Consider the following 7,208-nt stretch of genomic DNA (forward strand, 5'->3'; position numbering starts at 1 on the left):
CAAGGGCCTGTAAAATGGAAAAAATAATATATATATTATCATAAATATCTTGAAGACAAGATGTTCCCTGTGTAGCATTCTGTGAAAAGATATAATGGCTGTATTTCTGTGAGTGTTTTGTCGAAAACATGTAGTCTCCCAAAACGGTTCTCTAGTCACTGAACAGGCCACATGACTACAGTCTGTAGACTATGAAAACTATACTCTGATGAATACAGCATTTGTTTACTTCGTTGTTTATCTATTGCCAGCCCACTTGCTAGAATGATCGCACTTCTAGAAAAAGGGGCTGTAAGCTTTTACACTGAGTGAATTTTTAGTCCTTTTATAGTTCTTAGATTTGCTAGGATTCTTTTTAAATGACATCTTGTCATGAATTTTCATCAGTGCTGTTGAGTGGGTGCTCATCCACTAGATGTACCTAAACAACGTATCATTCAAATTAAACCAACATATAAATCAAATGCAGGCAGTCCAATTGTTCTTAAAAACCAAAGTCTGATGACATGACCCTCTAAACAGTATGGTCCTCCCAAGTCATATTTGGGTGGGGTTCACCGTTTGATACACATACACTCAGATAATATACTGACTGAAGCTTGAAAAAGCATGTTCAGACAATGTCCTTCCATTTCATTGTCCACATAAAGCATGTTCTACTCAACACTGTCCACATAAGGCATGTTCTACTCAGCGCGACTGCACACAAACACATACACGCACACATTGAAATAGGTTGAAATAGGTTGGTAGAGTTAACATTTTACCACAAATAACTTCACTAAGTTGATCATCAGATTTAATTTAACTGTCCAACCTTGGTGAGAGGGCCGAGCTCTGGACTGGTCTGATTTGGGTGGCTGACGGCTGTATGGATGCACTTGCTCTCAGTGGTCAGCTGTAGAAGATGAAACAGAGACAAAGGACAATAAAGAGAAAGTCCTGGGAATGTACACTAGAGAGGATATTTGGCATCTGAATAAAAAAAAGAAACCATTCTACTGTTGACAGAAAGACAGAGGAAAACATTGCTTTGAAACTCACTGACAACTTTTCTAAGATATTAACAATAAGAGCAAGATATTTATAAAAATCTATCTTTTGTGAAGACATACCTCTTCAGTATCATCAATTGTGGATGGGGGATTTGTGGCACCACAAATGTTTGGAGCCAATTTGTCATCAAGGGCCTGTAAAATGGAAAAAATAATATATATATTATCATAAATATCTTGAAGACAAGATGTTCCCTGTGTAGCATTCTGTGAAAAGATATAATGGCTGTATTTCTGTGAGTGTTTTGTGGAAAACATGTATTCTCCCAAAATGGTTCTCTAGTTACTGAATAGGCCACATGACTACAGTCTGTAGACTATGAAAACTATACTCTGATGAATACAGCATTTGTTTACTTCGTTGTTTATCTATTGCCAGCCCACTTGCTAGAATGATCGCACTTCTAGAATAAGGGGCTGTAAGCTTTTACACTGAGTGACTTTGTAGTCCTTTTATAGTTCTTAGATTTGCTAGGATTCTTTTTAAATGACATCTTGTCATGAATTTTCATCAGTGCTGTTGAGTGGGTGCTCATCCACTAGATGTACCTAAACAACGTATCATTCACATTAAACCAACATATAAATCAAATGCAGGCAGTCCAATTGTTCTTAAAAACCAAAGTCTGATGACATGACCCTCTAAACAGTATGGTCCTCCCAAGTCATATTTGGGTGGGGTTCACTGTTTGATACACATACACTCAGATAATATACTGACTAAAGCTTGAAAAAGCATGTTCAGACAATGTCCTTCCATTTCATTGTCCACATAAAGCATGTTCTACTCAACATTGTCCACATAAGGCATGTTCTACTCAGGCGACTGCACACAAACACATACACGCACACACATTGAAATATGTTGAAATAGGTTGGTAGAGTTAACATTTTACCACAAATAACTTCACTAAGTTGATCATCAGATTTAATTTAACTGTCCAACCTTGGTGAGAGGGCCGAGCTCTGGACTGGTCTGATTTGGGTGGCTGACAGCTGTATGGATGCACTTGCTCTCAGTGGTCAGCTGTAGAAGATGAAACAGAGACAAAGGACAATAAAGAGAAAGTCCTGGGAATGTACACTAGAGAGGATATTTGGCATCTGAATGAACCATTCTACTGTTGACAGACAGAGGAGAAGCTGAAGCTTGCTTTGTAACTCACTGTCAACTTTTCTAAGATATTAACAATAAGAGCAAGATATTTTATAAAAATCTATCTTTTGTGAAGACATACCTCTTCAGTATCATCAATTGTGGATGGGGGATTTGTGGCACCACAAATGTTTGGACCAATTTGTCATCAAGGGCCTGTAAAATGGAAAAAAATAATATATATATTATCATAAATATCTTGAAGACAAGATGTTCCCTGTGTAGCATTCTGTGAAAAGATATAATGGCTGTATTTCTGTGAGTGTTTTTGTGGAAAACATGTATTCTCCCAAAATGGTTCTCTAGTTACTGAATAGGCCACATGACTACAGTCTGTAGACTATGAAAACTATACTCTGATGAATACAGCATTTGTTTACTTCGTTGTTTATCTATTGCCAGCCCACTTGCTAGAATGATCGCACTTCTAGAATAAGGGGCTGTAAGCTTTTACACTGAGTGACTTTGTAGTCCTTTTATAGTTCTTAGATTTGCTAGGATTCTTTTTAAATTACATCTTGTCATGAATTTTCATCAGTGCTGTTGAGTGGGTGCTCATCCACTAGATGTACCTAAACAACGTATCATTCAAATTAAACCAACATATAAATCAAATGCAGGCAGTCCAATTGTTCTTAAAACCAAAGTCTGATGACATGACCCTCTAAACAGTATGGTCCTCCCAAGTCATATTTGGGTGGGGTTCACCGTTTGATACACATACACTCAGATAATATACTGACTGAAGCTTGAAAAAGCATGTTCAGACAATGTCCTTCCATTTCATTGTCCACATAAAGCATGTTCTACTCAACACTGTCCACATAAGGCATGTTCTACTCAGGCGACTGCACACAAACACATACACACACACATTGAAATAGGTTGAAATAGGTTGGTAGAGTTAACATTTTACCACAAATAACTTCACTAAGTTGGACATCAGATTTAATTTAACTGTCCAACCTTGATGAGAGGGCCGAGCTCTGGACTGGTCTGATTTGGGTGGCTGACGGCTGTATGGATGCACTTGCTCTCAGTGGTCAGCTGTAGAAGATGAAACAGAGACAAAGGACAATAAAGAGAAAGTCCTGGGAATGTACACTAGAGAGGATATTTGGCATCTGAATGAACCATTCTACTGTTGACAGACAGAGGAGAAGCTTGCTTTGTAACTCACTGACAACTTTTCTAAGATATTAACAATAAGAGCAAGATATTTATAAAAATCTATCTTTTGTGAAGACATACCTCTTCAGTATCATCAATTGTGGATGGGGGATTTGTGGCACCACAAATCTTTGGAGCCATTTCGTCATCAAGTGCCTGTAAAATGGAAAAAAAAACAAAAACTATATTGTAGACCGGGGACTATGAAAACTATACTCCAATGAACACAGCATTTAATGACTTTATTGTTTTTGTTCAACCAGTATGTAATGGTCAGTATCATCTTTGCTATGGTGTGCTGGGAAGGTGGTATCATATTGTATTGATTCTTTTAACAATACATTAAAAAGTGTAACATCTTTCTCATAAAGTAACAGGCTGGTGGGAGTCTGTACTACATAACAGGGGAGGATGACAGTTGCTTTAATCTCCAGACCACATTCAGATTAAACTTCATCCTACCTCCAACTGATTTTGTTTTCTGATGGTGTAGAAAGTCACTGACCACATAATCTCTCTAGTCAAAAACCAAATTGAGCGAATCTCTAGTAGGCTTCATAGATCTTGTTGCTCAGTGTTATCATCCAAAAATAACAGACAGGTAGCAAGAAAAAAATGTTTAACTAACAGGAGCTGTGTTTAGTTTTCCCAAGATAAAATCTTAAATTATATCATACTCTCTACATTTTTTCTTTCTTCATGTGACAGTAATGGAATTAATAGTGTGTTTCGGGGTTCAAAGTACTTTTAAATTTGGTTTCTTTGGTCAATATGAATTACAGATTATAATGACATTAAAAAGAACCAGGGCATGAAATGTTATCACTGTGATGCTTCTGGCATTAGATCTGTTTTAGAATTATTCAAATAATTAACATGCACCTGACTGGTCAAATAATGGTCAAAAGTATGTAAAACTACAAGAGAAAAGGCAGTCCCCTCCCCTCTACAAGTTACTACTGCCTCTGTCCTCAGCTAACACTGTTTTTAACATTTTTCTTTGAAATAACACTCTACACACTGCACCAGATACCTGTCAGGTCTGTTTCCCTTAAAATTCCTTGTATATTGATCATTGTGGTGGGTTACTATGGGTACCAATTTTTTTTATCTTATAGATTTAGTACACTAACAGAACATCATAAACACATTACATTTATTAAATGGCCTGAAAGTACTCCTATTAATGATATATCTTCCAGCCTTCCTGTGTCACTGCAACTTCATATTTATGCAAAATAATGTTGGGCTACTAAGAAAATATTAAATTCTCTAAAATAAACACAATGTCTGTGTCTAAAAGTTAAGGCTTCCAGGTCCAGACCTCAGCTATTACAAAAGCTACAGGTGGATACAGACAGACAGTTACATAAACTTGTTAATCAACTTAGTACTTACAGAACAGGAAAACCAAAGATGATATCAATATATCCTCTTAGTTCTTTTTTGTTCCAATTCCAAAAAAAACGAGCTGACAACTGGCTGCTTTCTAGTCCTCCTCTCCTGTCCTCTCTGCAGGCATCCACTTCACGTAAATGCTAAACGAGGCTTAAGAGCAGGGCATGTGGCTACGTCCTGCTTGTTAAAGCCATGCCGTAGCCACAGCTCAACTTACCTAGCTAGCTTTCATTTTAAAAACAAAACTACCAAATCTGACCTGCTGGCAATGTTGCTTCTGTCCTCATCTCTACCTGCTGTCCTCCACAGCTTTAGCCTGAGGCTTAATGAGCAGCACATGTTGATAGCCAATCAAGCTAGCTCAGCTAACATGGCACATGCTTGTAAATATAGGCTATAGCATTTCACAGTCATTTCTTGCAAAAGGAAATTATATTCCGAATATAAATCTTACCTGTATGTATTTAATCCTCTACTAAGTCCATGGACGTCTAGATGCTGCTTCCCAGGTGTGGTCCATTTAAGTTTTAAACAAGCGAGGTCTCTGGGCCGGGTCGGGCATGTCTGGGCATGTCTGGGCGGAGCTTCCAGACGACTTCCGTTTGGCCCCCGCCACGCGCGAAAACCAGCCAATCAACAACGCCCCGCCGCAAAATGCACCGTGTGTATCAGAAATGTGTATGAAACTGCAATATAAAAACCCAGCAGTGGCGTCGCTGTTCTGATACACTGGGATACACTCAAAATCAGGTCAAGTGGTAAATAGGGACTTTCAAAGAAAAGAGAATTTATGTAGTTTAGACACTACAGAATGCAAATCGCGTCTTTGATTTATGAGGACTTTGGCATAGTCCCCGTATTACCCTTAGGTCCCTGGAGCCCAGGTGAAATGTCTGGCGTGTTGTCCGTGTAAACCACATACCCACACACACACACACACACACACACACACACACACACACACACACACACACACACACACATGATTCACATCATTTTTATACTTCATTTAGCCATCGTGCCACTTTCATCCAGGACATCCCCACTCCCATCAGCTTCTTTCTTTCTTTCTCAGCCTGTGAACACTTCACACCCTTTGCACTCTGTTTCTTCTTGCACAGCAATACCATATTGGTATTATAACACACTATGTATCTATGTAGACTGTGTTGTTTTACTTATTTGGTAGCCATGTCAAAGACAAATTTAATTTGCCTTGATTCACTCTACCAGATGTAATTTGCGACATAATTTGGCTTCCTCTCCATTTGTTCCGAAACCCAAAACTCCATTAGTACATTTCCATTAAACTGACTGTTTATATGGATACATGATTTCATTTTCCAGTCTTCTTGTAGTACTGAAATAGATAATTCTTGTTAATACAAGTGTATTGTGCAAATGACCAGGGAGCCATGTCATTTTATGATGGTGGACAGGCTCGTAATTGAGATGCCTGCATTCTGACATTAAAGCCTTCTCCAATGTTCATGCTCGTGTCTCCAACGAAGATAAAACATTCAGACACTGGCATTTCAGTCAGCAGCAATTTGACCATTGTGGTGACCATCAGTGCCAGAATTGCGGGTCATTAAGCATTTCATGCTGTGCAAACATCAATGAGAAGACTTCCTCCGAGGGGTGCCGTCGGCCATGATTCTGATTTCTGCCTTTTCTTGGATTAACCCACTTTGATATTGCACAGTTTAAGGTTACCTCTAAGCAGATTTAGAATGGCGATCACAGATGGAATTCTATTTTAATTAAAATAATACTGATTCTTGTCTTGACAAATACAACAGCGAAACACTGGAAACCCAGCTATGGGCAGACAAAGAAGTTACGTGTTTTTTCTGGAATACATGGTGATGAATAATCCATCCTATTGTGCAGGCTTGTGAGAGCTCCCAAAACTTTGAATATCTTAGAACTGGCTGGTCCTACTCAAAGATATTCGAAGAAAAAGAAAGAATGATCTGAGCTGTTACCATCGGGATTCTGACAGTCACATTCAAATATACAAAAAAAAAAAGAAATTAAATATGCATGTTTCCATCAGATGTGTGCAGAAAGTCATGAGCTTGTGTTGTGTAGGATGGCAAAAAATATACCCCACAACTCCGATCCTTATGGTCATCCTGCCCAGTGTGAACTAGTTTCATTTCTTTGCAGTTTTCTGTCTCGCTTTCAGGCCCGGGGTGGTGGTCATCACTGCTGTGTCACCTGGCTGGCAGGAAGATGTTTTTTAAACCAAGCTTTTATGTAGCACTCCAGGGCCTGAGCAAGAACAAAAAATAAGTTTTACAGAGGAAATAACCGTGACAAGCAAATATGGGCGTTTTGCTGCATTACCTGACACACGAAGCTGTGGATACAAGAGCATGAGCACTTGTAAAATATAATACAATCCGTTGCAATAGGCAGGAAGT

At 38.6% G+C, this 7,208-nt stretch overlaps 2 long non-coding RNA genes across 2 annotated transcripts; both read right to left on the bottom strand.

Annotated features, from left to right (window-relative positions):
- Positions 1-812: 812 nt before the first annotated feature.
- LOC120547619 lies at positions 813-2,347 on the bottom strand. Its single transcript, XR_005637085.1, has 4 exons — positions 2,294-2,347; positions 2,002-2,082; positions 1,116-1,190; positions 813-898 (listed from the first exon to the last, which is right to left on the bottom strand). It is a non-coding gene; the product is annotated as an uncharacterized LOC120547619 (long non-coding RNA).
- An 820-nt stretch (positions 2,348-3,167) lies between these two features.
- Positions 3,168-5,265, bottom strand: LOC120547620. The gene is made up of 3 exons (XR_005637086.1): positions 5,234-5,265; positions 3,463-3,537; positions 3,168-3,258 (listed from the first exon to the last, which is right to left on the bottom strand). It is a non-coding gene; the product is annotated as an uncharacterized LOC120547620 (long non-coding RNA).
- Between the last annotated feature and the right edge of the window lie 1,943 nt (positions 5,266-7,208).

Source organism: Perca fluviatilis, chromosome 19 (genome assembly GCF_010015445.1).
Source record: "Perca fluviatilis chromosome 19, GENO_Pfluv_1.0, whole genome shotgun sequence".
Classification (NCBI taxonomy): domain Eukaryota; kingdom Metazoa; phylum Chordata; class Actinopteri; order Perciformes; family Percidae; genus Perca; species Perca fluviatilis.